This window comes from Pristis pectinata, chromosome 14, assembly GCF_009764475.1.
Source record: "Pristis pectinata isolate sPriPec2 chromosome 14, sPriPec2.1.pri, whole genome shotgun sequence".
Classification (NCBI taxonomy): Eukaryota; Metazoa; Chordata; class Chondrichthyes; order Rhinopristiformes; family Pristidae; genus Pristis; species Pristis pectinata.
The window spans coordinates 5656503-5680483 of NC_067418.1; the positions used below are offsets into that span (position 1 = coordinate 5656503).

General features: G+C 42.7%; 1 protein-coding gene and 1 non-coding gene across 6 annotated transcripts in view; one reads left to right on the forward strand and one right to left on the reverse strand.

Annotated features, from left to right (window-relative positions):
- The window catches only part of hipk3a (homeodomain interacting protein kinase 3a), a 244886-nt gene that overhangs the window by 96067 nt on the left and 124838 nt on the right, over positions 1-23981 (reverse strand). The window lies entirely within an intron of this gene.
- LOC127578026 (U7 small nuclear RNA) lies at positions 258-323 on the forward strand. Its single transcript, XR_007957471.1, has one exon. It is a non-coding gene; the product is annotated as a U7 small nuclear RNA (small nuclear RNA).

Here is a 23981-nt window from a genome sequence, read left to right on the forward strand (position 1 = left end):
AGATTTAAATGGGACCTGAGGAGCAACTTTTTCACACAGAGGGTGGTCCATATATGGAATGAGCTGCCAGAGGAAGTGGTCGAGACAGGTACAATATGACACTTAAAAGACATTTGAACAAGTACATGGATAGGAAAGGTTTAGAGAGATATGGGCCAAGGGCAGGCAAATGGCACTAGCTTGGTTGGGCAACTTGGTCGCAGACAAGTTGGGCTGAAGGGCATGTTTCCATGCTGTGTAGTTCTATACAGTAAAAGAGCTGGTTATAGCTCTTTTACTACTTGTCCAGAAGGTTCCCGCCCATTGAGGCAGGAACTACCCCTTTATAGGCAGGCACGGTAGTGTAGCGGTTAGCATAACACTATTACAGCACCAGTGACCCGGGTTCAATTCCGGCTGCTGTCTGTAAGGAGTGTGTCCCCGTGACTACGTGGGTTTCCTCCGGGTGCTCCAGTTTCCTCCCACATTCCAAAGACGTACGGGTTAGGAAGTTGTGGGCATGCTATGTTGGCGCCGGAAGCGTGGTTACACTTGTGGGCTGCCCCCAGAACACTCTACACAAAAGGTGCATTTCACTGTGTGTTTTGATGTACATGTGACTAATAAAGAAATCTTATCTTGTCTTATAACTCTATGACAAGAAGTAAATCAAGATTAATGAGCACAGGGGCAATTAATTCAGATTTTGAAAAAAGATGTGGAACTCACACAGTCTTGCCCTCCAAAGAGGTCACCGAATTTGGTGTAAACTTGTTAAAAGGAGAAAGACTGGAATATAAGTAACACTGTCCATGTCCTTGGGATGTCCCAATGTTGCTGTCATTGCCAAACAAATAGCCAAACCCCACCACCCCCCCCCCCCTTCAAATGCTGTGGGACCTTTCACAATTTAGCAGAGGTATAAAATGGAGTCTTGGTTTATCATCTCATCTTTAAAACTTATGCCACTACAATGGAGCATTTGTTCAGTGCTGCACTGGAGTGCTCTTGTCTGTGACTAACATGCTTGGGAATTCACAGGAGACACACGAGACTGCAGATGCTGGAATCTGGAGCTAAAAACAAGCTGTTGGAGGAACTCAGCGGGTCAGGCAGCATCTGTATGGGGGGTGGGGAGCACGGGAAGGAATTGTGGACGTTTTGGGTCAAAACCCTGCATCAGGACTCCTCCCAAAACGTCGACGATTCCTTTCCCCCCCACAAATGCTACATGACCCGCTGAGTTCCTTCAGCAGGTTGGTTTATGTTTGGGAATGCTTCGACCCAGATTTGTGAAAGTTATTGGTACTCTGGGGCCTTTAGAACAAACACCAGATCACTGAAGGGAGAAAGGTCCCTCACTCACCCAGAGCCACTTGCGCACATATGAAGCGGCAGATGTACGCGCGCTTAAGACCATAAGACTTTGACCATAAAACTCTCTCCCCTCCCCATTGGGCAGAAGATACAAAAGCCTGAAAGCACGTACCACCAGGCTCAAGGACAGCTTCTATCCCACTGTTATAAGACTATTGAATGGTTCCCTAGTACGATAAGATGGACTCTTGACCTCGCAATCGACCTTGTTATGGCCTTGCACCTTATTGTCTGGATGCACTGCACGTTCTCTGGAACTTTATTCTCCATTCTGTATTGTTTTCCCTTGTACTCTTCAATGCACTGCTGTAATGAATCGATCTGTATGGATGGCATGCAAAACAAAGTTTTTCACTATACATGTGGCAATAATAAACCAGTTCACCAATTTACAACCATAAGATTTTGTTGGGGTCTTTAGTGCATGGTTTGGATGGTTTCAGGATCAGCTCAATATAGGTATAGAATGAACTGCACTTTTAGTCAGGCTTCTTTCAGGAAGGAAGCAGCTTTATACAAATGGTTTTCCAGTGCTTTTTAACCACTTCAGCTGAAAGGTAAATATAGTGTCCACCAAACCACAACATCAAGGCTTGGTCCTGAAATATACCTAGGACAAAATTCACTCAGAATCTAAATTTAGAGCTACCATTTTTATTCTACTCTTCGCATTACCAGGTGACACAATAGATCGAGGTCAGTGGTGGTTGGATATTTCAAATCCCATGAGGCGGTGCACTGGCGGTACACTACACAAAACATAGCAACATAAAAGCAATCATCCAGCTATTCAAGAAGAATATGCTGAGCGTATTTATGTTCTCTGTCCAGAAATAAGCCCGATTTTCTGTTCAAAATTAGCTTGACTCATGCACTGACCTCTACGTTTGTTGTGTTAAGCATTTAATCAGACTGCTTTAAGACACTGAGCAGAAATGGGTTTTCAGGAGTATGCAACAGGAAGAGAGTGAGGCAAAGGGGTTTTGGGAAGGACTTCCAGAGCTAAAGACTTCGACAGCTGAAGACAAGGCCACCTAATCTGTCTGGTCTGGGTTCTTGAGGGATAGATGAGCCTCTTTACCCTCAGGCTTGTTCATTCAATTCGAAACTCATTCAATTTCTTCAAAGCAGGCAGACAAACATCAGAAAAAATTGAGAGGAGGAGATATTGAGGCAGGTGGCCAAAGGCTTGGTTGGGAATCCTGGTGTTAACAGTATCTCAATGGGTGAGAGAGGGACACCGAGACATGGAATGATTTCATGGGCAACTTTCAAGTTTTTCTTTTTATTAGGCAGTCCCTCGAGATTGCAGAGCAACAAGCAAGAAGCTGGAGGAACTCAGTGGGTCCGACAGCAGTTGTGGGGGAAATGGACAGTTTATCTTTTGGGTCGCGGCCTTTCATCCAGAGTTCCTCCAGCTTCTTGTTTGTTTGCTCCAGTTTCCAGCATCTGCAGTCTCTTGTTTCTCCCTGGAATCGCAGATAGGTTACATCCACTCTGGTTTTGTGGGTTCTGAGGGAGCTGAGGTGGTTTGGGGACAGGCAGTGGTTGATGGCTGTTTTCTGCCTGTTTGGTCGAGGATATTTTATTTTATTCTGATTTTTTGTTATTAACTTCTAAGAGTATAACGTGATTTTAACTGAGTTTATTTTTTTTAATGTACATGGGGTCAGTCAGCCAGTCCTCTGGAGCACAGTAAAGCAGTAGGTTCAGGTAACAGGCTGTATCCAGTAAGATCCAGCCTATTGTTTAACAGTGAAATTAAAACTGCAATTAATTCATTATTTTTAATCACATGCTCAAAGCAAAGGTTTTAAATGAGCTGGCAGGACTGACGTACAAAGAGGGATTAGGATGACTGGGTTTATATGGAAGGATGAGAGGTGACCTCATTGAGACTTATAAAATCCTGATAGGACTGGACAGACCAGAGGCAGAATGGATGTTCCCCATGATGCGGAAGTCCAAAACTAGTGGTATGGAGTAAGCCAGTAAGGATTGAAATGAGAAATTTCCTCTCCCAATTTCTCTACCACAGAAAGCAGCTGAAGCCAGATCATTAAAAATAATTCAAGAATGACTTAGACATGGTTAAAGGCTAAAGAGATCAAGGGATATGGGGAAAAAGTGGGAACAGGGTACTGACCATATTGAATGGTAGTACATGCTCGAAGGGCCAAATGGCCTACTCTTAATTCCTATGTTTTTAAATGACTCATTTATACTTAAATGATTTAAATGATTTTGACCTAGTTACAAGATGTTACAACAAACTAGAAGACTCTTTAACATCTAGAAAACAGAGGTGCTGCCTTGCAATGCCAGTGATACAGTCGTTGTGGCTATCCCTCAAGGTCAAGGATGATGGTCTTCATTCCATAGATCTATTTATGGGCTCTCAAGCAGCTTATGAGTCCAATCTTAGTAGCCCACAGAGCAAAGATGCTTGTGCGTGTATTTGTTTAACATGTACTTGATGTTGCACTGCAAAAAGCACATACTTCACAAATCAACCAACTAACTCCAGTGGCATGGAAACCATGACGATTGGAGCTGATGGATTTGTTGCAGCCTTCATCCGCCTTCACAGCCATTGAGTTTGAAATGACTTCGTCCGCCTGTTCCACCGTTGAGGTCTTGGTTGGATTCTTCTTTGTCAGGGACCTCACCATCGACCTTACTGCCACGGGTGACCCTACCAGGAGCATAGCTCCAGACGGCATCGCTCTCAGGATCTCAGGACCACACAAGCTTCTCCACCGCGACGAGGTGACAATCCACGGATACAGTAATCCAATGTGAAGAACGTGATGCTGGTGAATGTGCACCATACTCATGCATCACGAGAAGACATGTTCATCTCACTTTTGCCGTTGTCTAAGGAAGCCCTAGGGAGAGGGTTTGTGGAGAGAAGAGCGAGGAAGAGGTTGGGAGCGAGGAAAAGAGGAAAAGGGCTGAGTGGAACGTAGGTACAGGAAGGGACTGGAGCACCTGACGTGTCCAGGACACTCACTCATACCTACCAGCTGCCAGCCAGAGAAGAGGGATAGCAGAAACCCCAGCCTGGTGGAATGAAAGCACACAACAGCTGGAGGTGCCTCTTTGGGGCTGGGGGTGGAGCACGTTGTCTATGAAGGTTGGCGTGTGGGGTCTGAACACTGTAGCCATTCATAGAGCCATAGAGCACGGAAACAGGCCCTTTGGCCCAACTGGTCCATACCGACCAAGATGCCCCATCCAAGCTAGTCCCATTTGCCCGCGTTTGGCCCATAACCTTCCAAGCCTTTCCAATCCATGGACCTGTCCAACTGTCCTTTAAAAGTTGTTGTTGTACCTGCCTCAACCACTTCCACATTTAGTGGAGGCTAACCACATGCTGGCTTCTGTGAAGGACTGCAAATTCCAGTCAGCACCAGTATGAATGAACACAAACTCAAGGCATAATCCGATGTGAATGAGCACGGAGACGGTCTCTGTTCCGCACTGGGCAGTCCAGGAAGCTGTGAGCTGGAAATCAGTCAGGTTGCGGTAAGACATCCATAGGCTAACTCTGTGTGCCATGGACGGTGAAGGTAGGAACTGAAACAATGTGGACGTCACGGCAACATTAAATGCCCCTGAATGAGAACTCTGCTGGGGGTTTTCAGGGGACAGATGAGAGCGGACCACACTAATATGGATCTGGAGTCACTTATCTAAAAGAGAAGTAGAAAATATTAGAAAGATGCAGCTGATCAAGGTATATTTGCAGAGAGTGGAAGGTAGGATTAACTGTTCTAGTAAATTACTTTTTGAACCCAACCAACCCCTTTCCAGAGTTGAGAAAAAGTCTGAATCATAATCCACAGACAGATTTACAGCAGGGTTACAAATCTTGAAAAACTAATATACTTAACAGCTGTAATTCTGAAAAACTTGGTGTCGAGTTGATTCTCTGCAAACCAGGGCATCAAAGGTTATGGTGGGAAGGCGGGGGAGTGGGGCTAAATAGGAGAATGGATCAGCTCATGATAGAATGGCGGAGCAGACTCGATGAGCCGAATGGCTAACTTCTGCTCCTTTGTCTTACGGTCAAACTGGACTGTGATCCTGGATTGCACACGGTTCAGTTTATCTCCTTCTCTAAAAAAGTTTTTAAATCAATCTGGTTGCTTCATGATCAGCCTTACACTCAACATTTAAAAGACACTCAGACAAGTACTTGGATAGGAAAGGTTTAGAGGGATATGGGTGAAACATGGACAAATGGGACTAGCTTAGATGGGCATCTTGGTCAGCATGGAGGAATTGGACTGAAGGGGCTGTTTCTGTGCTGTATTGCTCTATATTACCCAGACTAGCTTTCTATTCTACATTATGTATGTCACCAAATCTAAACTCCTAAGCTGCCACGGTGGGATGTGAACTCATATTTCCACCCGTTCAACACCTTGTATTCCTAAATACACCTGTCATTGGTCCCACCTTCAACACTTTCCGTTGAAAGTTTCACCTGGTGACTCATTGGTTCCAAGCTCAGAGTTTCATTACATTTGGCAAGCTCTTGACTACTAACTCTGTGCTGTTACTTGTACCCAATTTGCAGGAGTGAACAGCACTACCATTGTTCTAACAACAATAACTTCTCAGCTCCTGCTATTTTGTTCATGTCCAAAGTTTCTTTATTGACAAACAGTTTGGCTTTGGCATTTTAGCCTAAAATCAATGCAGTTCAATAGTGTGTGGTGTTAATGTCCTGAAAACAAACAGGAAGAGTTTATGAGCAAACTGTGCAATTTAGAGTCATCGAGCAATACAGCACAGAGTCAGGCCCTTCGGCCCAACCAGTCCCTGCCGACTATGGTGCCCACCCAGTTAGTCCCAATTTCCTGCGTTTGGCCCATATCCCTCCAAGCCCCGCCCCTCCATGTACCTATCCAAGTGCTTCTTAAATGATACTCTTGTACCTGCCTCATCCACTTCCTTTGGCAGCTCGTTCCATATACTCACCACCCTCTGTGTGAAAAAATTGCCCCTCAGGTCCCTTTTAAATCTTTCCCCTCTCACCCTAAACATATGCCCATTAGTTTTGGACTCTCCTACGCTGGGGAAAAGACTGTTACCGTCCACCTTATCTCCGCCCCTCATGATTTTAAACACTTTTATAATGTCACCTCTCATTCATCCTCAACTGTACCAAAGAAAATTCTGATAAAAGGTTGTCTTGAGGCATATCACTGATCACGATTGGCCTTCGAATGCAGTCAGAGGAACTGAAATTTCAGTTACTGCCATTGTGGATGGAAGCAACTGGGAGAAAAGAAAAATCAAAATGTTGCCGATGGTGCAAGTGTGAAAAAGCAGAAGAAGATGTTGGAAATATGCAGCAAACCAGTCAGCATTTGTGGAGAGAGGAAGGCAGGGCAGACAGTTTTGTCAATTATCAACCAACCCCTTTCCATAGAGGCACCAGAGACTGCAGATAGAGTCAAAGTCAAGTTTATTGTCAAATGCACAAGTCCACGTGTGCACAGGTGCAATGAAAAACTTACTTGCAGCAGCATCACAGGCACATAGCATTAGAGATAACATTCATAAGAAAAACATTAATTAAACATAAATTATACATAATTTTACAAGAACAAAGTCCATGGCAGTGCAAGGTGGTCATTGTGTTGCTATACTGAGGTAGTGATTAGGGTTGTGCCGGTTGGTTCAAGAACCAAACAGTTGAAAGGAAGTAGCTGTTCCTGAACCTGGTGGTGTGGGACTTCAGGCTTCTGTACCTCCTGCCCGATGGTAGCTGCGAGAAGATGGCATGGCCCAGATGGTGGGGAGGTTTGATGATAGATGTTGCCTTCTTGAGGCAGCGCCTCATGCCGATACTACTGATTCTTAGAGTTTTACAGCATGGAAACAGGCCCTTCAGCCCAACTCGTCCATGCCGACCAAGATGTCTGTGCTGGAATCTAGAGCAAAAAACGAGCTGCTGGAGGAATTCAGGAGGAACCAGATGAAGGGTCAAGACCCGAAACGTCGACTGTCCATTTCCCTCCACAGATGCTGCCTGACCCGCTAAGCAGCTCATTCTTTGCTCCCTTTCCATAGAACTGAGAAAAGGACTGAATAAAAGCCCACAGTACCGATTTATAACATGGCTACAAATCTTTAAAAAGTTATATATTCAACAGCTAACTATAATTCTTAGAAATGTGGTGAGTGAGTGCACATTGCACTGTTCCTTTTTGGACCTCAGGCAAACAACACACAGAACCTCAACTGAACTCCTGAGCTGGTCCCTTGCCTTACTTGAGGAAATTAATAACCATGCGTGAATGGTACAACCTCTGGCATTGTGCAACAGTACAGAACAATCTTACTTCCACAAACTGCAAGGGTGTAACTGAATCAGTAAAGAAGCAGAATTCAGCAAGGCCAAAGTTCTGTTGCTGGTTGATTGTGAGTTTGAGCATAAACATTGACTTGGCACACACCATGCCAGTGAGACATGCAAAACAAAGTGCTGTACAATCTAAAAAAGCAGTCTTTCCCTTAAAAAAAACTTTCCATACATAACAGTTGTTGTGATCTGGAATGTGCGTGGCAGTGAAAGCAGATTCAATGGAAACTTTCAAAAGATACCTGGATAAGCAATTGGCAGGGAACAATTTGCAGGGCAATGCGATTTATTTGACTGCACTTTCCAAAAAGCCATCGCAGGCATGAGGGGTCTATTAATTTCCTTCTTAGATTAGATAGATATCTTTATTAGTCACATGTCCATTGAAACACACAGTGAAATGAATCTTTTGTGTAGAGTGTTCTGGGGGCAACCCGCAAGTGTCGCCACGCTTCCGGCGCCAACATAGCATGCCCACAACTTCCTAACCCGTACGTCTTTGGAAAGTGGGAGGAGACCGGAGCACCCGGAGGGAACACACGTAGACACGGGGAGAACGTACAAACTCCTTACAGACAGTGGCCGGAATTGAACCTGGGTTGCTGGCGCTGTAAAGCGTTACGCTAACCGCTACACCAATTATTCAAAGATAACCAACAAGATGTCAGGTACATTTAGCTTTGAGCTGAGCAGATCCAAGTCCACATCCTTCATGTCCTGTATCTTTCACCAAACTTTTGCCAGCTGTAATCTATGTTTGGTTTACATTCAGACTAGTTCTTCAGCACAGTTTGGCTACAGGAGACCTGGGAGGGAAAGGCAATGCATAAACTCTGTCCCTCGCCTTTTTCCTGGGCCCAGTGTTTTTCAATTTGCTTATCCTGCCCTTGAACTCTTGTGCAATCCTGAACTCAGTCTACAAATATCACTGTCGCAGTTTAACATTTCCAACACCGCGGATCAGTAAGCAATCAGAAAGCTTGAAGCTGAACTACAATCCTCTCTGCTTGATGCTGTGAAATAACTGCCATTATGTAAACTGGATTCAAGTGGTTTAAATTAGAATTGCAAACAACCAAACCATTTGGCCATCTGACCCACACCAAGATTCAGCTCCACCTGTGCCTTCTCCTCCCTCAATTCATGTCACTTTAACAAGATACCTTTCTATTCCTTCAACCCTCAAATCTTCGACTAGCGTCCCTGTAAATGCATCAATGGTTTTAGCTTCGGTCACTGCCTGCAGTCATTCCAGGATCTCACCACTTCCCAGTGAAGAAACTTCTCCCAAATTCCAGTCTGGATTTATTAACATTCTCTTATGTTGATATGCAGGGCTTGAATTCAGTTTATATTTCTGTTTCTGTTACGGGGGTGCTTTATCAGTTACCATCACTGCTTGGCAGAATTGAGCATTTTCAGCTGCTAAAGGGAGCTTTCAGGCAAATGCATCAACTTTCTGTTTCTATATTAAACTTAAAAGGTTATTAGTAATATTTGAATGTTCAAAGTGATCCATTGCTTCCTGTGTTTTCACTATCCCTGACTGCCCCCAGTTTCCCCATTTTGTCACTGACTAGTGAATCAGAATCAGGTTTATTATCACTGACTTATATGTCGTGAAATTTGCTGTTCTGAAGCAGCAGTACAGTGCGAAGGCATAAAAATTACTATAAATAAAAAAATAAATAAATAGTGCAAAATAAAGGAATAATGAGGTAGTGTTCATGGGCCATTTACAAATCTGATGGCGGACGGGAAGAAGCTGTTCCTAAATCGTTGAGTGTGGGTCTTCAGGCTCCTGTACCTCCTCCCTGAAGAAGGTATGAACAAGAAGAGGGCATTTCCCGGATGGCGATGGTCCTCAGTGATGGATGCCGCCTTCTTTTTTCTCCTCATGGAGCAGACTCGATGGGCCGAATGGCCTACTTCTGCTCCCTTGTCTTGTGATCTTGTGAATAGAGGATTCTATTACATACTCGCAGACAAAATCTGATTGGTCAATGAGTTATGTGCAATATTCATATTTTGAAAGTGGCATTCTTAAATCAAAATACATCAATGTCATTATGAAGTATGTTGCTAGCACAGTGTGTCAACGGTGTAAGAATTTTTCTCAGTAGGTGGGGTGTTCTATTAGTTACTAGCTGCTATATCTGGCATTGCTGGGGTCACTATGCTGGCAGTCATGACGTCTGTATTGATTCCTTGCAATCAGGTTTTATAACACTCCTAAATGAAATAAAATTTAACTTTAATATATAATTATTCTATGAATTATATAATTAGGGAGTTAAAATTTAACTGAATGTTAACTAAATTTAACAATAAAAATATACCCACTGAAAAAGAATATGTAGACAAAAACTATATTTCATACAGTTCTCTTTAAGTAGGTATGTCCCAATGTACATACAATGTGTAAATTTACTTGAGTTCAAGTTTGAAGTACTTCAGTATACATTTCATTTCTTTCTTTTGAATCTTGTGCAGAAACGAATAGATTATTTTTATCTCTAACTTTGGAGCAGCCAACATATAGCTGACAACATACAAGACTTCAACCGAACTCTCCGAGATGAAGGCCAACAACTTTTAGTGATTGTCCTTCTGCCTTGTCAATGCTCAGAGCAAAACTAAGTTGACGAGGGAACTGAAGTCTCTTGAACTGAAGAGGTAGATCAGATGGGATAACTGGTTTCCATGCAATGAAGACATTTTCCCCAACAGCATGACCTGTCATTATTGTAGCCTCATTTACACCTGGTAGTAATTTTTGAACTGCTGCATAGCATTGGTTAATTCAAGTTCCTGAGCAGTATGACTGAAGCTCCTTTTAATTCAAGATTATGTGAAAGCACACCAGGTAATGTGATCATAAAATATATAGCCTCAATAATATCTCTCACACTGTCAATAGGTTTAAATTGTACAGGTTGTCCGGGAAATCTTGACAGAACTTGACAGATTCATGACCTGTACTGAAAAATTTTTTTGGTGTTAAAATTGCTCTTTCACTCAAAGATTGGTAATTCAAAGACGATTGAGTAATATTTGAGAAAACAGTTTGCATCAGATCAAAAAGTGATATAACACTTTGATCCAAATTTTTCATCAGAGTTATTCTTGTTGCATCTTCGTGTTTATAAATTTTCTCATTTCCCAATTTCAGTAAACTAGAAGCAAACTCTCTCGCAGATGGATCGCCTGTCAAATGCGCTCTACTGGTTTTCAAGTGTAATCGTTTAACATCTTCCCAAATAAATTATGCCTCAATACAGGCTTTTAATTCATCTGCTTCAGTACCTCATAGAATTACTGGTAGAGTTTGATGAAAATCTCTAGCTACACTAAAGTAACACCTCCCATTAATTTATTATTGCGTCTAGGATCTTGCAATGTTTGATTTAATGCAATGTGAGCTATTGTACATTCATCCCAGACAATAAGTTTTACAATCTTTAGAAGTTTTTCATTTGCAGTTCCCCGACCAGTGGAATGGAATTAGTGGAATGGTGTCATGACAACAACCTTTCCCTCAATGTCAACAAAAGAGCTGGTCATTGACTTCAGGAAAGGGGGCGGTGCACAGGCACCTGTCTACATCAATGGTGCTGAGGTTAAGAGGGTTGAGAGCTTCAAGTTCCTGGGAGTGAACATCACCAACAGCCTGTCCTGGTCAAATCATGTAGATGCCACGACCAAGGAAGTTCACCAGCGCCTCCACTTCCTCAGGAGGCTAAAGAAATTTGGTTTGTCCCCTTTGACTCTCACCAACTTTTACCGATGCACCATAGAAAGCATCCTATCTGGATGCATCACAGCTTGGTACGGCAACTGCTCTGCCCAGGACTGCAAGAAACTGCAGAGAGTTCTGAACACAGCCCAGTGCGTCACGGACACCAGCCTCCCCTCCTTGCACTCAGTCTTTACCTCTCGTTGTCTTGGTGAAGCAGCCAGCATAATCAAAGACCCCACCCACTCGGGTCATTCTCTCTTCTCTCCTCTTCCATTGGGTAGAAGATACAGGAGCCTGAGGGCACGTACCACCAGACTTAAGTACAGCTTCTACCCCACTGTGATAAGACTACTGAATGGTTCCCTTATATGATGAGATGGACTCTGACCTCATGATCTACCTTGTTGTGACCTTGCATCTTATTGCACTGCACTTTCTCTGTAGCTGTGACACTTTACCCTGTACTGTTATTGTTTTTACCTGTACTACCTCAATGCACTCTGTACTAACCCAATGTAACTGCACTGTGTAATGAATTGACCTGTACAATCGGTATGCAAGATAAGTTTTTCACTGTAACTCGGTACAAGTGACAATAACAAACCAATACCAACACCAGTACATGTTGGAGTATCCACATTTGTTAAATTTAAAAGGAGTTTAAAAGCTGGATGTACAGTTTCCTTGCCTGTCAAAAGCATTAAAGCAATGCCTGATGATGTCACAGCCCAGCCAATCATGCGTTATCTTCAAACTTCAGTCAAAAGTAGATTAATAAGAAAAGTTGTTCCTGTTCCACCAGAAGCATCCAAAACAAATGATTTGTCGGTCTTTGTAAACTGCCTCTGTAATAGTATCCAAGGCATTTCTTTGCTATCTCACTATACTTGGTTCTTTCTCTTTGATATCATAGAATCATAGTAAGTACAGCACAATACAGGCCCTTTGGCCCACAATGTTGTGCTGACCTTTAAACGTCATCTAAAAACTATCTAAACCCTTCCGCCCACATATCGCTCCATTTTAACTTCCTCCATATATTTGTCTAATTGGTTTAAATTGCAGCTGGTCTCATGCAGAAACTCAGAGCACAAGTTTTCAGTTTCTCTGTGGTTCAGGCAGACCAAAAGTAGTTAGGTCAGGTCCATCCCAATATTTAGACCTGGAAAATAGACCTGAAAAAAAAATCTCACCCATTCTCAATGGGGTAAATTAAAATTAGGCCCCCTTTGAGCAATGGAAGCCCTTCTATGGGTTTTTAGAAAAAACTAAGAATGTGTGCAATTCTGGTTCCCCCTTTCCAGGAAGGATGTGGAGGCTTTGGAAAGGGTGCAGAAGAAGTTTACCAGGGTATTGCCTGGATTAGAAGGTATGAGCTATAAGGGGAGGTTGGACAAACTAGGTTTGTTTTCTCTGGATTTCAGAGGTTTTTATTAGAAGCTTATAAAATTATGAGAGGCATAGATAGGGTAGACAGTCAGAATCTTTTTCCCAGGCTAGAAATATCAAGTACTAGAGGACACACATTTAAGGTGAGAGAGGGCAAGTTTAAAGGTGATGTGCGAGCCAAGTTTTTTCATTACACACAGTGAGAGGTGCCTGGAGCGGGCTGCTGAGGGTAGTGATGGAAGCAGATATGATGATGACGTTTCAGAGGCTGTTAGATAAGACACATAAATATGTAGTGAATGGAGGGATATGGATCACGTACAGGCAGAAGAGATTTAGTTTAATTTGGCATTGAGCACGGCACAACATTGTGGGCCGAAGGGCCTGTTCCTGTGCTGTACTGTTCTATGTTCAATGTAGTGCACGTCCTTCTGTTAAGCCCAACTTGGCAAAATTTCAGATTTCTAGGTTGTTTCATCACTGACCTATGTTACAGACATTCTATTTTAATATATATAATCTATGTATATTTTTAGATTATCACTTAAAACAAGGAAAAATCAACTATATATACGGTGTCCAGTTCTGATCTACACGCCACATAAAAAAATCATAATCTTAAGGGACATATGCACTCCAGCAATCTTCTCTTGTCTTCAGTATAAGGGGCACTGGTTGGTCAGTCGACCCTGACAACTACCTCTCAATTCTGCATTCATACTTAGAAGACTTCTTTGCAGCTTCTCCAAACAGCAAGGTAAAAAAGGGTCAATTTTTTGTTTGTTTTTACTGGTGCGAGTTAAGGGATTAGGATGTTAGCCGGAGGTTTTAAGTGTACCCAACCCCTCATCTGAAAAACAGCATCACTGAAAGTACACACTCCTTCAGCTCTGCAGTCAAGGAACAGCAGAGATTACTTGCTCAAATCTCTGGCGTCAACCCACGATCACCCAAGAGGCAGAATTGGGATCACTAGGCACAGGCTGACAACCTTTATTAGTTTTTCACAGTGATTTATATTGCTTGTGAATTTAATCTCATTTTCCATTTTAGCTAATGACCTCCATGACCCTGTCTTCCAATCTGACTGTAGATTTATTTTTGCAGAAAGCTCTTCCCCCATTATTTCACATCGTCCAAATTGGTTTTTGACCTCCTGCTAAAGTTTGCTTCCACTGTAATGGCTAATTCTCAGCAATGTGTGCTTGAGTTGGAGTACAGGAAGGAGATAGAGAGCTTAGTGGAATGGTTTCATGACAACAACCTTTCCCTCAATGTCAACAAAACAAAAGAGCTGGTCATTGACTTCAGGAAAGGGGGCAGTGTACATGCACCTGTCTACATCAACGGTGCTGAGGTCGAGAGGGTTGAGAGCTTCAAGTTACTGGGAGTGAACATCACCAATAGACTGTCCTGGTCAAATCACGTAGCTGCCACGGCCAAGAGAGCTCACCAGCGCCTCTACTTCCTCAGGAGGCTAAAGAAATTCGGTTTGTTTCCCCTTGACTCTCACCATAGGAAGCATCCTATCTGGATGTATCATGACTTGGTATGGCAACTGCTCTGCCCAGGACCGCAAGAAACTGCAGAGAGTTGTGGACATAGCCCAACACATCACGGAAACCAGCTTCCCCTCCTTGGACTCTGTCTTTACTTCTCGTTGTCTTGGTGAAGCAGCCAGCATAATCAAAGACCCCACCCACCCAGGACATTCTCTCTTCTCTTCTCTTCCATCGGGTAGAAGATACAGGAGCCTGAGGGCACGTACCACAGCTTCTACCCCACCGTGATAAGACTATTGAATGGTTCCCTTATAGGATGAGCTGGACTATGACCTCACGATCTACCTTATTGTGACCTTGCACCTTATTGCACTGCACTTTCTCTGTAGCTGTGACACTTTACTCTGTACCTGTTATTGTTTTTTACCTGTACTACCTCAATATACTCTGTACTAACCCAATGTAACTGCACTGTGTAATGAATTGATCTGTACGATTGGTATGCAAAACAAGTTTCTCACTGTACCTCGGTACAAGTGACAATAATAAACCAATACCAATAGACATGTTCTCTGTTCTGCTCCTTTCTGATTTGGGTTTCCAACCTGAATTTTATTCTTTCCCCCATCTCTGTAAAATTCGGTATCTGGGGTTATAGTTTCTTCTTGTTTTCAGTATGGAAGGACTGATGTTAAAACTCTGAGCTCACACGTGTGGGTAAATGCACTCTAACACCCATAAGTTGCTGCAGATGCCAATGTCATACAGGAGACTTGTGGTATGACTGCTCAGATAACAGAAATGTGCCTTATGGAATTCATAAATCGATACCCAAAAATCTGAGATACAGAATAAAATTCACTCTTATGGAATCCATGTGGGAAATAAATAAATAAACACAAAATGCGAAAGAAACAAGTTTTGTCTGTTTTTATTTTTAGTTACTCAATACTGTGGGGCAATAAGATTTGGATATGGCATCACTGTGTTGACTGGGTTGGCAGTCACAGCCGAGTCCCTCCTTTGCCACACTCTCTCCAGTCCGAGGACACGTGAACAGACATCTCAGAGTACAGTGCTGCCACACTCTTTCAGTTGTGAGGCATTTGCTCTGATGTGCTGCATAGCAGGGAGCCACAGTAGCCGTGGCTAGCTCCTTAAAGTAATCCCTTGGCCTTTACTCCACTTCCACTAAGTCGACACACTTTAACCCATTAGCCCCTGAACTCCTTCTATAGCACCTTTCTCCCATGCACCCCCATCCTCGAACCACATCACCTTCCCTGATATCCCCACCTCCTAAACCTTTTTCTAATCCACAAGCCTTGCTCATATCCTGAGTCTTGTTGGCCTCAGCTGCTAAATAACGGCAGTGGGTCAATTCGTCATCACTGAAAAAATGGCTTTATATAAGAGAAAAACACCCCTTGGGAAGCACCTCCACGTAACATGGGATTCAATGGGAAAAAGGAGGTTGGCACTATAGAAAATGGTGATACGGACGGTGTCTAGGAATGCAACCCTTCTATAATACGGGATGGGGGTCACCTCTGGATCCAATGATAGGTGCAGAGTACAAACAACACAAAAATATCAAATCAATCCCATAATGATGCAAAAGTCACCCTAATTTAACATACCAGTCATATCTACTTGTACTTAATACGTGGCTGACAAACAATACTGTGTGTTTGAAAGTCTACTTGATGTGTTTTCAATTGGTGAATTAATCCAAATTGTTTAATCAATGATCTAATCAAAACACAAGACAACAGAAAACAACAGCAGCAGGAAGGACTGCCAAGGATCACTTGGCTGGTCCCGAGGCCCCAAGAGTGACTGGACTGAACTAACAACAGAAAATGATTGAAACACTCAGCATGTCCGGCAGCATCTGTGGAAAGAGAAACAGAATTAATGTCCTGAAACATTAACTGTTCCTCTTTCTACAGATGCTGCCTGACCTGATGAGTGTTTCCAGCATTTTATTTCAGATTTCCAGCATCTGCAGTTTTTTTTCTGGACTGGACTGAACTATGTCTCTTTAGCCTCTGCTCCCCAATCTAAATTCCCCGCGTAACATTAACACTGACTCTACTGCTGCAGCTGGAAGTGAGCAGAAGAAATGAGCAGCAACCTAAATTGCATTCTGTTCCTCCAGTCGCATCTTCCCTTCAAAGCACGTAATAATTGATAAATGAAAATCTTGGACTCAAGCGAGGTCATGAAGGGCTCTATGTAAATACAAGTTTTACTTTTCTCCATTTACTCTAATTGCACAGCATTACACTACTTTGCCCTAACCTACATGGTTTAAATCTCAAAATCCCTTTGAGTTAGGTGACTAATCTTCCTTTCTCACTCTTTGCCAGGGTGGCTGCATTGGACTACACTCATATTAAAACTGTATTTTCACTGCATGCAATGTTACTATGCAATCCAAACTCTGATTACTAAATTACAAACTTTTCCTTGCCAATGTGTAAAGAATGTTTTGTATTCAACCATATGTTTACTTTAGGTGAAAATCAATCTCATGCTTCAAAAGCTTACTTGGATTAACAAGAATGTCAGGTTGAGGTTGTTTGTCTACATCTCTTCTCAACTTTGGATGCCAGTATCCTCTGTCACAATCCTCAACAAATACTGGACAAGCTAGCACTGTCACACTCTCTTACAGACAGTTAAACAGACAGTTAAAAGCTAGTTGAGGCTATGTTTATCCTAGAAGCCATTACAGGTATTAATATCACTCCTGGGAAAATGGGAACATCCCATAAGGACCTCAGGGCAAGGCAGTACAGTTGTCAGAATAAAGGCAGGTGGGAGCCTGAGACCAAGCATCAAATTCAACAGAGAAACACAGTAATCTGCTGGACTCAGCACCACTGGAGTACAAAGCACGGGCTCTACCATGTGCTCCTGCAGAACGAAAAAGATCAAGGGTAAATTTCAACCCCTGCATATTTTGAGCTAGGCTTTAAAACTAAACCATCACCTATATGTCATCCACTTAATTACAGGCCAAAGATCTAGAAAAAAGGATAAGTGAAAGCTTATTTGCACAAAGAATTCTGAGGCAAAGGATAAGATATCTTTATTAGTCACATGTACATCAAAACACACAGTGAAATACATCTTTTTGCGTAGAGTGTTCTGGGCGCAGCCCACAAGTGTCGCCACGCTTCCGGCGCTGACACAGCATGCTCACAACTTCCTAACCCATACATCTTTGGAATGTAGGAGGAAACCGGAGCACCTGGAGGAAACCCACGCAGACACGGGGAGAACGTACAAACTCCTTACAGACAGCGGCCAGATTTGAACCCGGGTCGCTGGCGCTGTAAAGCGTTACACTAACCGCTACACTGCCGTGTCTGCCACTTGCATGGCCAGTGGTTCAGGTCACTTTGTCAGTGAAGATTAAATTGGATGGATGGAAACAAGGGCACATGCAGGAATTGGAGGGGTACATTAAACACATAATTATTAGTGGTGGGGGGGGGCTGTGGTCAGAACCCATGATGCACAAACCTCTCCCCTTTTCAAATATCTCTGGATGGAAGTAAAATAAAAGGCAATTGCGATGAGGATTATTTGCAAACAGTAGCATCAAGATAGTCGAAATAGCCTGTTGCATATTTTTAAATGTATTTTAATGTATGAGGATCATGGGGTTACAGGTAGACAGGGTGGAAAAGAAGGCGTTTGACATGCTGGCCTTCATCATTCACGGCATTGAGTATGGAAGTTGCGACATTTTGTCGAAATTGTACAAGACGTTGGTGAGGCAGTTGCAATACTGTGTTCAGTTTTGGTCACCCTGCTGTAGGAAAGATGCCATTAAGCTGGAAAGAGCGCAGAGGAGATTTACGAGGATGCTGCCAGCACTTGAGACTGAGTCACGGAAAGAGGTTGAGCAGGTTGGGACTTTATTCACTGGAGCGTAGGAGAATGAGGGATAATCTTATAGAGGTGTATAAAATCATGAGGGGCCTAGATAGGGTCAAAAAGCATAGTCTTTTTCCCAGGGTTGGGGAATCAAGAACTACAGGGCATAGGTTTAAGGTGAGAGGGGAGAGATTTAATAGGAACCTGAGGGGCAACTTTTTCACCCAGAGGGTGGTCAGGATATGGAATGAGCTGCCAATGGTTGAGGCAGGTACATTAACAATGTTTAAAAGATACTTGGACAGGTACACAGATAGGAAAGGTTTAGAGGGATATGGACTAAATGCAGGCAAATGGGACTAATTTAGATGGGCATGTTGGTCAGCATGGACTAGTTGGGCCGAAGGGCCTGCTTCTGTGCTGTATGACTCTGTGGTAATTCACGACCAGTTTTTCAAGTATCCAAGACGATACAAACTGCAATTAACTGTCTAAAACATGTTGATTAGTTTCTTGTTTTGACAGCAGTGTTACACAAAAAATGACCACATAACAGTGATTAAAAAGTGAAAAGATGCATTCACTTCCAGAACACCTTGAGACAAGTGGAGGATGTTAAATGCTAACGGAATTAAATATTTTTATTTCTTCCCTCTTTCCTGTTAATAAAACTGTTGCTGTGAGCAGTTTTCCTAAACAAGCTCTTTATTTATCACATATTTACCAAGAAAGAACATGCTGCCAAATCCTTAGTAGAACGGGAGATGGTGGGGATAATGGATAGTGGGAATATTTTCTTGAGAGGTGGACGCTTGAAAGGTTGTTTAAGTCACCGGAGCCAGATCGGATGCATCCTAGGAGGAAGGTAGGGCAGGTGGGTGGTTGGTGGGTGAGGGTGGAGGTTTTAGAAGGGCTTAAAATAATATCCCAATCGTCACGAAATATAGGGGAGAAACCAGAGGACTGGAAAATGGAAAATCTAACACCTTTGCTCTGGAAAGTAAGGAGAGGACATGCCAGGCAGTCAGTTCAGTCTTGGTTATGGGGAAACTTAAATCATGGAAAACAGTGAGTGCTTGGAGAAGTCTGATTTTGTAATGAAGATCCAGCATGGATTTGTTAAAGGCAAATTGTTTGACTGACCTGACGTAATGTTCTGGTAATAGAGAAGGTTGATGAAGGGAAATCAATCAACATCTTCTGCTTGGATTATCAGACTTTTGGTAATAGTCCTACATGTAAGACAAGTTAGCAAAAGAGTTTCAACCTGAAATGTTGGCAATTCCTTCCCCCCCTGCCCCTTAGTATTATTACTATGCACACTGTTATGGGCAGGCACAGCAGTGTAGCGATTAGCATAATGCTATTACAGCGCCAGCAACCCGGGTTCAATTCCTGCCGCTGTCTGTAAGGAGTTTGTACGTTCTTCCCGTGACTGCGTGGGTTTCCTCCAGGTGCTCCAGCTTCCTCCCACATTTCAAAGACGTACAGGTTAGGAAGTTGTGGGCATGCTATGTTGGCGCCGGAAGCTTGGCGACACTTGCAGGCTACCCCCAGAACACTCTAAGCAAAGGATGCATTTCACTGTGTGTTTCAATGAACATGTGATTAATAAAGAAATCTTATCTTATTTTACTCTGTGAGCTTCATGTGAGCAAAGAATTTCATTGCACCCTGGTGTATATGACAATAAACTAATCTAATCCAATTTGTAATGCCTTTTAACCATGATATTTTGTTTGTACAGAAGATAAAGAAATTATTATTTTTTTCTGAGAACTGAAGTCTTTATGTTATTCTGATTAATGTTCAAAATGATGCGATTCTGTTTTTTGTGCAGGTTATTCCAGATCCGGTTGTACACAGCAGGGCCAGGGAAATAATAGGCACAAGAGTATTTAACCATGCTTTGCACGGGTGGATTTCCATCCAGGCTCTATGCTGCGGTTACATATGCAGTAAGAGCGATGCATCTGGCAGGCCTCAGTTATACCTGCGGCTGAATTTAAAAGCCTGAAGTACGTGCACTCAATTTTACACGCAGGTGGTCATTTCTTGTCAAGCAATCGCGTGATATTCCATTTAAGTGATGTTGATTAAGGTAAAAATTGACCAGGATACTGGGGAGCAGGAGGTCATACATTATGTTAAAAATAACAATAGTTATACTTGGAATGGATGTGGTCCAGATGCTGAATGTGGTATTGGAAAATGATCCTCAGAACTCACAAACCACTGCCCAAAAATTTCAGATAGGGAATAAAAGTTGCTCTCACAGAATTTGTGTGAGTTTTTATTTTATTGTCAGATCACATTTCTTGGTAACATAGCTTATCATTACAGAAAATCGCAATATGGACGTTTTTCTGGGAATGCAACCAAGCGGTAACTTGGGAGTCGCTTGTACAGGCTTACAAATGTTAGAAGGAAGCTCTATTTCTGAATAGTTCTAAAAAGCTTGAATTCTCAGTTTTATTGCAAGCAATGCAGAATAAAAAAAAACTCTCGTAAAGTTTTATTATAACTTAGTAGATGCTTCCTACTGTCCTGGGACCATAGTTTGAAGGTATGGCTTGACCATGGAGAACTGAGATGTGAACGAATTGTTTCATTCACAAGGTTATGAATCTTTGTTTTCCTCTATCCAGAAGACTGGATGCTCAGTTGTTGAGTATATTTAAAGTTAAATGGGAGACTTCTTGGATGCTAGGTAAATCAAGGGATATGGGTCTCAGAGAAGAAAATGAAGTCACGACAGTAGTCTGTACACCATTGGACTCCAAACTAGGAAAGGTTTAGGACAAGTAAAACACAAAACCGCAAGAATACGCCATGTTATGAGGAAAATATGAGTGTGAAGGGAAACTTGAAAATCAAGACCTTTTGGTCAGAACAGTGCTGATTACAACACTGCTTCCAGTATAGTGGGATGTTACAGGCTTCACAGGGCAGTGCAATAGTTGAAAGGTGGTCTGGAGCAAGAAAGGAAACATTCAATACTATCAGGGACAATACAGACAGCAACAGAAGCCTCTCAACCCAGTGTCGTGATTTATTCTTAATATCTTTCAGAATCAAAAGTAACACCATGTTCCATGCAGCATATTAGAATATACTGAAAAAGGGAGGCAGACAGGAGACACATTTCATTGAGATTTGCAAGGATAGGAGGAAGGAAATGAATATAAGAACGTAGAAAAAAACTTGTGAAAAGTGTCTCAGAAGTGCCAGTGTCACTGGCCCAACTAGGAGCCGAGAGGCAATGTTGCAGCTATATAGGACCCTGGTCAGACACCACTTGGAGTACTGTGCTCTGTTCTGGTCACCTCACTACAGGAAGGATGTGGAAGCCATAGAAAGGGCGCAGAGGAGATTTACAAGGATGCTGCCTGGATTGCGGAGCATGCCTTATGAAAGCAGGTTGAGGGAACTCGGCCTTTTCTCCTTGGAGCGACAGAGGATGAGAGGTGACCTGATAGAGGTGTATAAGATGATGAGAGGCATAAATCGGGTAGATAGTCAGAGGCTTTTTCCCAGGGCTGAAATGGTTGCCACAAGAGGACACAGGTTTAAGGCGCTGGGGAGTAGGTAGAGAGGAGGTGTCGGGGTAAGTTTTTTACTCAGAGAGTGGTGAGTGCGTGGAACGGGCTGCCGGCAACGGTGGTGGAGGCGGATACGATAGGGTCTTTTAAGAGACTTTTGGATAGGTACATGGAGCTGAGAAAAATAGAGGACTATGGGTAAGCCTAGTAATTTCTGAGGTAGGGACATGTTCGGCACAGCTTTGTGGGCCGAAGGGCCTGAATTGTGCTGTAGGTTTTCTATGTTTCTAACTACTTCATGCCAGAGTTTATGCTCCACACTAGCCTTCTCCCACCCACCTTCATCTCATCCCAACAGCAGATTATTTCAGTCCTTCCTTGAACCATCTACGGCACACCAGCAAGAGATGCTGCTTTGGGTTAGGCAAGTAAACATGCACGTGTTACAAGAGTTGGGTTACTTCTGCTTCTGCCCTGCCTCCATTATTGTCTTCTCACAGACCTGGACGAGGTTCAGCAGAATGATCATGAGCAAGATGCTCCCGAAGATAGGGAGGCTGTTGAATGGTGGAAGGCCAATGTTGAAATGTTCTAAGATGACCAGAGGGAGTACCTGAAGGGTTTCTTCTGGCCTTCCTAAAAGCACTTTCTCTTCTTTGGCTTGCCACAGAAGGTCTTTGGAAGTCACTTATCTGACAATCTGGTGACATGGTCTCCCAATCTCATCTATGATCCCATTAGTTGTGCAGTTGCTTACAGTGCCCGCCTCGTAAGAACCTCAGTGTCTCAGACCTTATCTCACCAATTCATCTTCTTCAGTCTCCTTAGCCAGCCAGTATGAAAGTAGTTCACTTTTACAGTATGGCATCTATACACTTCCCAGGTTTTGCACGCATACAAAGGTTTCTCATAACTAGTTCTGGTCTCATCCACAAGCAGAAACATTTTATGTCTAATGTATTGAACACCAACATAATTTCCTGGGCAACAACCCAATCAACCTTCAAGTCATCTCTTTTTAGAGTAGAGCTTCAGTCTGTTCCAATTTTCCTGAGAAGCATAACATCTCATTTCTGATACTACCCTTATAAATGTTTCTTGCCTCGTCTCCCATGCTTTCAGAATATGGAGGTCTGAACTGCATGATGCTCTAAATTAATGTCACACTCAGAGCTTCTCCAATAATTCACAGCATATACTTTCACAAGTTGCAGACATCCTGCTCTTACAATCTAATCTTGGTAAACCTTGCCCTTCTCATTCGTCGCCCTTCAGTTAATGAATTCCCAGTCAACAGAAAATACAAGATACAAGAAAATAAACACTCATGTCCTGGTGCAAGTGCAGAGCATTTTTATTGAAAGCAAAGTAAAAGAATCATAAAATCAGAGAACTGTACAGGACAGGAAGCTGTTCAACCCTTTAAGTTCCTATATTATTTGGATTAATCTCATTTTCTTATTTGTCGCCTGGGGGACCATCAAGGTATTTTTTAAATTAATGGTGATCACCTGCCTTCCAAACCTTTCAGGCAGCAAGTTCCAATCTTATCACTCTTCTGGGCAAAAACATAGCACTCAAATCCTGCTAGCTCTTCATTCTGCCTACTCCCTTAAATCTACCAGATCTAAGTATTAATCGTTCTGTTAAGGAAAAGTTGAGCCACTGTTGGCAAAGGATGAAATGTGGAAATTTCCACAAAGAGCAATGCAATAATCCCCAGTTAATCTGCGCTTAGTGAGGTTGATTGAAAGATTGACACCGGCCAGAACACTAACTCTCACTGCTCTTCAGAAGAAGACATAAGAGAAAGACAGGTGACAGGATACAACACAATGCAAAAGAAACACTATAATCTCAGCAGGAGAGTTATTGTCTTGGATTGATAATTACATTGTTGGCCTATACCGGGGTAAAGGGTTGTGATTCTTAGCGATCTGTTGTCTGGATTGCTCTTCCTGTTGGTACCAATGCCAGGTGAAATCATATTATGTCACCAGTATGATCTTTGCACTAAATTATTCTTTGTACCTTCTCTGCAGAAGGGTTATCAACACAATAATGTCCATACTCATGTTTGTAGGGTCCCAACCTTTAAGACTCAATCATCAAACATTAATATGTCAAAAAGATGAAGAAACAGAAGGATATTTTTTATGAACGATTTTATTTCCATCTGGAGC